At 35.7% G+C, this 8,077-nt stretch overlaps 1 protein-coding gene across 8 annotated transcripts in view; it reads right to left on the reverse strand.

Annotated features, from left to right (window-relative positions):
- The window catches only part of TMEM232 (transmembrane protein 232), a 206,212-nt gene extending 200,899 nt beyond the window's left edge, over positions 1 to 5,313 (reverse strand). For all 8 annotated transcript variants that reach the window (XR_008300028.1, XM_053225600.1, XM_053225633.1 and 5 more), the window contains exon 1: positions 826 to 5,313. The gene's annotated coding sequence lies outside the window, so the exon portion shown is untranslated. The remainder of the gene's footprint in view (positions 1 to 825) is intronic.
- Positions 5,314 to 8,077: the final 2,764 nt, after the last annotated feature.

Below are 8,077 nucleotides of genomic sequence, written 5' to 3' on the forward strand. Positions count from 1 at the left end.
CTTTGGGTAGGTTATTTGATTTAAAGAATGCAAGATTTAGACTATAACCTTAAAGATCAAAAGATAAATTGATCAAAGACCGTCAAAAAGATAGAATCCATTCAAATATATTGTTGAGATAAGGTAAAGGGATCCTACCATCACTTTACCCCCCCACCACACACACACAGATTTTTTTCCTAATCAATAGCTTATACCTTTTTTCCCAAGATAAATTGCGTTTTAAGAATCTTTTTATTTCACATCCTCAAGGTACGCACCCCCCTCCCCCCCCACCCCCGCAACACACACATCTACACTCTTCTCCAAACTTTTAAACTTTCTCTTTTGAAGTTCAAGAGTCTGGATACAAAAAATGGGAGGTGAGTGTAATTTCACCAACTATACAAAGACTTGAAGACTCTCCAACAACGCAAGGAGAGTTCTGAATTAAGGGTTGCCTGGACACCCAAACCCAGTCCAGAGAAAATACCCTATGAGTTTTCCCATTGATACCAGGGGAACTTACCACATCTCCTTTAGTCTCCCAGCCAAAAAAAAAAAAAAAAAGCCATTTCCCTGTCAAAAGGCCCGGTGGCTGACTCCCCACCTTCACCCTTCCTGCCCTCGAGGGAGTTTCCCCGGTACTGCTTAGATTCTTAGGCAGGCGGGGATGGTGAGCCTGGGCTAGGGGCGCGAGTAGCAGAGGCTGTTTCCTACAGCCAGAGCTATGATATCTTAGAACGACGCTCCGCGCTCCCATTTTGGAGTCTTTATGGGGTTCCCGGCTGCCCTCATGGTGGACGTGGCAACTTTAGTTCTCAAGTCATCAGAAGCGGGACTCACCGTGGTGCTCGGGGTCGCTGGGGATCGAGACTAGTTGCTAAGGACGCTGTGGAATTTACTTTTAGAGCCGGAAGTATGCTCTTTTAGCTGCTGACCAGGGCTTAGCCAATCAGGACCTATAAATGCAATTCCACATTCTTTTCCCCTCCTTCACCACGTTTGTGTTTAGTTTCCAACGAATAGATGCAATGATGCGTGAAAGACTTTTGTTAGCTTTAAAATACAATGATAAAGCACATGGTAATGATTCGTTTTAAATACTGTATGCTGGATATGCAGCCAGTAGCTGCAGTGAGAAGAGGCTTGGCAGTGCTTTTGGGTCTCCTCAACATTTATCTGCCTCCTCCCAAATCTGGCCCAATGTCCCCCATCTACATGAAAAAAATAAAGTAAATAAAAACAGCATGATTGCTGTATAAGGGTACGTTAGAAGGTTATGTCTTCTAGTCAAACTGTTGTTCCTAAGCGCCTTTTACATAGAAAATCTAAACCTGCTAATGTCCTCTTTATTTCGGATAGTGGGTAAACAAAGCATCCAGGGTGTTTTGTATGTACTAAGCACAAGAGGGCGAATTTAAATGCAAAAGAATGATTAATTTTTAAAGATAGGATACAATAAAATTAATTTGAATCCTTATAAGATTCCCACCTACCAATGGATGAGGAACTTCAAATATTCTGCAAATGTTCACAGGTGGTTCACTATATGGAAGAGCAATTCTGATTAAACTCAAAGCTAATGTGCAGGTATTGTCCTGGTGAAATAACTGCCTAAAAAAATTAAAACTTCATAAAAATTTTAAAAAATTAAAAAATCAAAAACTTCAAAAGAGAATGTAACTGATGTAAACTTGAAGTACATCAATCCTGATTTATTTCTGTTCATAATAAGCACCAAATACGTTTTTTGATTTTTTAGTACATTTTGATATTTAAAACAGAAAATATTGGTCCAAACCCATAGAATATACAACACCAACAGTGAACTTTAACATAAACCACAGACTTTTGGATGATTATGATGTGTCAGTCCAAGTTTGCCAACTGTAACAAATTACTACTCCAGTTGAGGATGTTGATAATCGGGTAGGCTTTGCATGTGTTGAGGACAGGGAGTATATGGAATCTCTGTACCTTCCTCTTAATTTTGGCATGAATCTAAAACTGCTTGAAAAATAATAAATAAAGACTTTTTAAAAAATTAATTATAGAGGCGCCTGGGTGGCTCAGTCAATTAAGCGGCTGACTTCGGCTCAGGTCATGATCTCACAGTTGGTGAGTTCCAGCCCTTCATCGGGCTCTGTGCTGACAGCTCAGAGCCTGGAGCCTGCTTGGATTCTGTGTCTCCTATCTCTGTCCCTCCCCCACCTGTCTCTCTCTGTCTCTCAAAAATAAATAAATGTAAAAAAAAATTTTTAATTAATTCTAAAAAATGATAAAGTTTAAGAAATTACAGTATCAGATCCCAGGCTTCTCTGAAACACAATCCTCCTAATAGATCAGTAAGTTGAGGGTAAGAATAAAAGTAAAACTGAGAAATACTGTAAAAGACACATCTTAGAAAGCAGATCGTAGAGTCCCAGCCCACATAGAATGTGTTCTAAAAACAGAGAACAAAGATATAAATTATAATAAAGTATAGCAGGGAAAAATCTTTTGATGAAAAATATAGTTGAGATAGCAAATTAAGAATGCTTACCACATTCCTGCCATAGCAACATATTTCTTGATATGAGACAAAGGAAATAAAAGCAAAAAGAAACTATTGGGACTTCATCAAAATAAGTTTCTGCACAGTAAAAGAAACAATCAACAAAACTAAAAGAAAATCTACTACATGGGAGAAGACATTTGTAAATGACATAGCCAATAAAAGATTAGTATCTGAAATACATAAAGAACTTAAACAACTCACCACTGAAAAAATAATGCAATTAAAAATCAGCAAAAGATATGAACAGACATTTCTCCAAAGAAGACATCCACATGACCAACAGACACTTGAAAAGATGCTCAGCGTCACTCATCACCAGGGAAATGCAAATCAAAACCACAATGAGATATCACCTCATACCTGTCAGAATGGCTAAACTCAAGAACACAAAAAAACAACTAGCGTTGGCAAAGATGGGGAGAAAAAGGAAAGTCCTTGCACTGTCGGTGGGAATGCAAACTAGGTGCAGTCACTGTGGAAAACAGTATAGAGGTTTCTCAAAAAATTAAACATAATACTACAATATGATCCAGTAATTCCACTAGTGTGTATTTACCCAAAGAATATGAAAATACCAATTTGAAAAGATATATGCACTACATGTTTATAGCAGCATTATATAGAATAGTCAAGATAGGGAAGCAGCCCAAGTGTCCATGAACAGATGAATGGATAAAGATACACACACACACACACACACACACACACACACACACACGGGAATATTACTCAGCCATAAAAAAGAATGAGATCTTGCCATTTGCAATAACATGGACGGGTCTAGTGTATACAATGCAAGTGAAATAAGTCAGTCAGAGAAAGGCAAACATCATGTCATTTCACTCATATGTAGAATTTAAGAAACAAATGAACAAGGGAAAAAGGGACAAACAAAAAAACAGACTCTTAAATATAGAGAACAAACTGATGGTTACCAGAGGGGAGATAAATGGGAAGATGGGTGAAATAAGAAAAAAAAAAGTGCTTACCATATTCAAAATAAAATAAATATGGAAAAACTGCAATTTGATGGGGGTTTTTTGTATTTCATGAGATCTAGGAAAAATATTAAAAGCATTAAAAATACAAACTACTAAACACATTACTCACAAAAAATAAAAGGTTGGATAAAAATTCTTCTTCAAATATAAAAATCAGTTGATTCTGCAGAGCATTCAGGAAAAAAAAGTAGCCACTCATGAATTCTATAGGGAAGACAACTAAAGGACATGTTTATATAAGGGAGATTCCACAAATTCTTCCCTTCCTCCTCCTCCACTTTAAGATTAAACTACTCAAACCACTCAAAGAACACATCACCCAAACATTAATCAAAGTTAAGAACTCAAAAATGCAGAAGTTGTGACTGGAAAAAACTGATGTTGAGCTCTGAAACCAGATATACCTAAACAATAAACTTTCCCTTGGCCACAAAATGAAATCACAAAAAAAATTTTGAAAGAGATTTGTTTATAGCTTCTGTAATCCAAGTTAAAGTATTGAAGTGCAAGAAAGGAGTAGGGATGCTTCTGTTTTCATAAAGAAGTGTAAAATAAAGATGTTACACTATTGTGGGGTGGAGGAATTCAGTAAGATTCTCAAAGCAGATTGTAAACTAAATGTTGGATCTCAACAAATAGAAATATATGTTTTTGAAACAGAACATTGATTGGCATAAATATAGACCTAAGCAAATGAAATCGTTGAATCACTGAAGGAAATATTTCAAGAATATGAAAAAAATCTAGCATCTTAAAGTTAACCATAAAAATTTTGTGAGTACACTTTGAATCCCAAAATGTGTGTGTCTGTGTGTGTTTAGAAGAATGAGAGTGAAGAATTAAATGTTTTTTTAAAGTTCATTTGGAAGACTAAATGGCAGATTAGCCAAGAAAATTATAAAAAAGAAGCAAGTATAGGAGGACGTGGCTTATTACATATTAAAATTTATTTGGAAAACTTTTTCTTGGTCCCTATATGCATGAGAAATAAATATTTTCAATATCTTCAAATTCCATCCTTGAGAAAATATATAGCTGCATCTTAGTACCTAATACAGTGACTTGCATATATTAGTGCTTAATAAATATTGCTGGGTGCATTCCTGCATAGATGATTTTCATTTTATTCTGGGAGCTAAATTCATTCATTGTAAGAGTCTCTGAGTAAAATATTGATATAAATGAATGACCTGCTTTTTTTGTACTTTCATTGAGCAGGTAATATATTTTGTGCCAGTTCTTGGAAAACTGTCAAAATAATCTGTTATTCTTCATTTCTTTATTATTATTTTTAGTGGTTTCAGGAGTAGAATTTAGTTATTCATCACTTACATATTACACCCAGTACTCATCCCACGTGCCCTCCTTAACACCCATTACCCATTTAGCTGGCTCCTCCAGCAGTCCTCTGTTTGTTCTCTGTATCTAAGAGTCTTTTACGGTTTGCCTCCCTCTCTGTTTTTATCTTATTTTTCCTTCCCTTCCCCATGTTCATCTGTTTGGTTTTTTAAATTCCACATGTGAGCGAAACCACACGTTTGTCTTTCTCTGACTGACTTATTTCCCTTAACATAATACATTCTACTTCCAACCACATTCTTGCAAATGGCAAGATTTCATTCTTTTAAATGTTTATAGCAGCATTTAGCCAAATTATGGAAAGAGTCCAAATGTCCATGACTGATGAATGGATAAAGAAGATGTGTATATACACAATGGACTATTACTCGGCGATCAAAAAGAATGCTACTCTTCATTTTTATTTCAACTTTAACTGAATGGCTAGACTTTTAAAAATATTTAAGAAACTATTTCATGATTATAAATATTTCTATCATGTGATTCTTTTCAAAGCAAACAAATCCTTCAAATCTATTTTGGGGGACAACTGGATGGCTCAGTTGGTTGAGCATCTGACTCTTGATTTCGGCTCAGGTCATGATCCCAGGGATGCAGGATACAGCCCCACATCGCGCTCTCTCTCTCTCTCTCTCTCTCTCTCTCTCTCCTTCTCCTTCCCCACCCAAATTAAGTAAATAAACACCATAATTTTGTGGAATTTTTCCTGATTAGTAAATTTGTATGCCTCTATAAATCATTATTATGTAACAGTTTAATTGTAGTTACTTAAAAATATGAACACAAACTATTAGGTAATCCTTTCTCCAGAAGATGGAGCCAAATTCCTTCCACTTCAGTGTGGGGTGGGTTTAGTGACTTACTCCTAGAGATTAGAATGTGACAGAAGTGATGAAGTGGGGTTAGGTCATAAAGACAGTGTAGAATCCTCCTTGCTCTCTCTCAAAGCCAACTGTCACATTAGAAGGACACTCCAAGACTTCTATGGAGAGCTCCATGTGGCAAGTAATTTAGACCTCCTGACAGCAAACCAGCAAAAAAAGAGGCATTCTTTCCACAGTTAGCTGAGTGAGATATTTTGGAAGTGAATCCTCTAGTCCCAGTCAAGCCCAGTTAAGTCTAAATAACTGTACCTCAAACTGGCGTTTTGACAGCAATTTCATGAGAGACTCTGAGCTCAATCCACCAGTGGATGCCTGAAACTGCAGATAGTACCAAACCCCATATATGCTATTTTTTACTATACATACATATCTATGATAAAGTTTAATTTATAAATTAGGCACAGTAATGAATAATAATAGAACAATTATAATGATAAACTATAATAAAATTTTGTGAATATAGTCTCTCTCTTTCTCTCTCTCTCAAAATATCTTACTGTCCAGTACTCATCCTTCTTCTTCTTCTTGTGAGGATGCAAGATAATAAAATGCCTACATGATAGAAAGTGAGATAAATGACACAGGCATTGTGACGTAGCATTAGGCAACTATTGGTCTTCTGACTATCCTTGTGAAGGAGAATCATCTGCTTCCAGCCTGCAGTTTCCTGTTGGAAACTGAAAAGCACAGGAAACTGAAACCTGGGAAAGTGAAACCATAGATTAGAGGGCACTACACTGCTTTCAGTGGTCTGCTAGTAGAGGAGGCTTCCACATTTGCCCCATCCAGAACTCGGGTTTGTCCTTCTAAAATATTAAGGTCGCCTCATTATGCTCTTAAAAGATCTAAGTTCTTGTCCATCTCCAACAAAGTCCTGCCAAATCTGTCCCCTACCCTTTCAGCTCTCAGTGAGCCCTTGCACGTTGACTACCTACCTAGCTCGTCATCAGCACTTTAGACTTCATCCTGCCTTGAAAATCTTTCTTCCAAATATTCACACATGGTTCATTCCTTCACTTCATTTACGTCTGTTTAAAGATCATTACCTCAAAGAGGATGTCCTTGACCAAACAATCTAAAAATGCTGCCTCTATCACTTGCTCGATTTTATTAAATATATATAATACATGTCATTGACATTGCATTATATGTTTGTTTCATTATTTGACATATTTATTCATTATTTATCGCCTAACTAGAATGTGAGTTCTAACAACGCAAGGACTTTGACCTATTTATCATTTTAACTTCATTGCTTAGTACAGTAACTATAACCAGGATGGGTGCTCAGTAAATATATTTTGCTTAAAGGATCATATAGATGAATCATTTTAATTAATAAGTAATGGATAATAATTACTTGGTATTTAGTATCCTGTTTTATCCAATTTTTCCTGTTATGAGCAATTATGTCATAAATATGTGCATAAGTAAATGTATACACCTTATATTTGTTTCCTAAGAGTTAGGAAACAAAAGAGATGATTGTTTTCATGGCTTTTTAATACATATTGCCAAGCAGCCCTCCAGGAAAAAGCTGTTATGTTTCATGCCACTCCAGAAATGAATGACAGCTACTTTCTTTTCACATTGCATGACAATGTACATTTTCCCTTTTAAACACTGTCATTTAAATAGGGGTAAGATAGTTATTAAATTTTCCTTTCTTCAATTACTAAAGGGCAGACTTTTTTTTCATATAACTATTATCCATTTGTATTTTTTTTACGACTTGCCTTGTCATGTTCTTCGCTTAAATTTCTATTGAATTTCCTTTACTCGTGCTAAGTGCTCTTTTTTACAATAAAGTGACAAATTGTCTTGATAATGTTAAAATGTAATTTTGTCCAGTTTGTGATTTTTCTTTTAATTTTGGTTACTATGTTTCTCCTTTTTTATTTGCATCTAGAAAAATTAAATTTTTTGTGGTCATATTGATGTCTTTCCCTACATGGTTTTTGACTTTACTGTCACTTTTAGAAAGTTTACCAATATTATTGGAAAAATAATCACCTATTGTTTTCTCCCAATATTCAATCTTTTTAAAAATAAAGAAAAAATATGATACATTGCAGCTGGAATTTACGTGGGGGGTGAGCTGTGAGGTGGGGCTATTATTGTTCCTTCTCCTCAACTGGCTGGCTACCCAGCTATCCTTTTACCAACTCATCTTTTCTTCATTGATGTGGATGTGAAATCGTGACATGTTATTGTTTTTTACATTAGAAGTGCACACACACACACACAGACGCCTTTTTGTCTCCTTTTAAGAAACAAGTTTTAGACCTGAACCA

The sequence above is a fragment of the Acinonyx jubatus genome, chromosome A1, assembly GCF_027475565.1.
Source record: "Acinonyx jubatus isolate Ajub_Pintada_27869175 chromosome A1, VMU_Ajub_asm_v1.0, whole genome shotgun sequence".
Classification (NCBI taxonomy): Eukaryota; Metazoa; Chordata; class Mammalia; order Carnivora; family Felidae; genus Acinonyx; species Acinonyx jubatus.